Below are 1016 nucleotides of genomic sequence, written 5' to 3'. Positions count from 1 at the left end.
TTTGGGTGACCAGGTGCACACGGGTCTTTTGGGTGACCAGGTGCACGCCGGTCCTTTTGGGTGACCAGGTGCACAAGTTCCATTTGGGTGACCAGGTGCACGCGGTTCATAACAGCGCGGTTATCTGCTTTAATGTCCGAGGAGGGGTGCTTAAGTGTGGGTGCCCTGGTTCACCTGGTATGCGAGGTTGTGGAGGTGGGGGGGGTCCCCTGCTGGTATCATCCCCGAAATAGAGGGGTGATACCCGGGTGGTGAGTAAGGGCCTACAACCCTGGAGGTCAATAGCTCCAGGGGGTAAGCTCTACTGTCATGTCCGTAAATAGAGTGGTGTTACCCGGGTTTTGAACCATATTTAAATTTTTGGGTTACCAGATGCACGTTTTCAATCACCAGTTGCACGGAGGATTAATAGCAATCTGCATCCATCGCAATTTCTTAAAGTGTCTAAAAAGCACCCAAGGACGGCCCCGACCGAGACAGGGCCGTAGTGGGGCACTCCCCTAGCGGGCTATATCAATAGAATGACCGGTAAAATGATTTAAAACAGTTTTATAATTTTTGGGTTACCAGATGCACGTTTTCAATCACCAGTTGCACGGAGGATTAATAGCAATCTGCATCCATCGTGATTTCTTAAAGTGTCTAAAAAGCACCCAAGGACGGCCCTGACAGAGAGAGGGCCGTAGTGGGGCACTCCCCTAGCGGGCTATATCAATAGAATGACGGGTAAAAGTATTTAAAACCGTTTTATAATTTTTGGGTTACCAGATGCACGTTTTCAATCACCAGGTGCACGGAGGAAAATGAGCATTTGCATCCATAGTCATGTCTTAAACCGTCCATAAAGCACTCTTGGCCGGCCCCGGCAGAGAGAGAAAGAGATGGTGAAAAAAAAAAAAATTCATCATCAGACCTTCCATAAATAATTCGGGCCGGCCCCCATTGCTAAAGGTCCGTAGTAGGGTGCGCCATAAGCGGACATGAATAGATGGAACACCGCTAACCGCATAGAGAAC

This window comes from Oncorhynchus mykiss, chromosome 16, assembly GCF_057628025.1.
Source record: "Oncorhynchus mykiss isolate SJ-2025 chromosome 16, ASM5762802v1, whole genome shotgun sequence".
Lineage (NCBI taxonomy): Eukaryota > Metazoa > Chordata > Actinopteri > Salmoniformes > Salmonidae > Oncorhynchus > Oncorhynchus mykiss.
Note: the sequence above shows the minus strand (reverse complement) of the source record.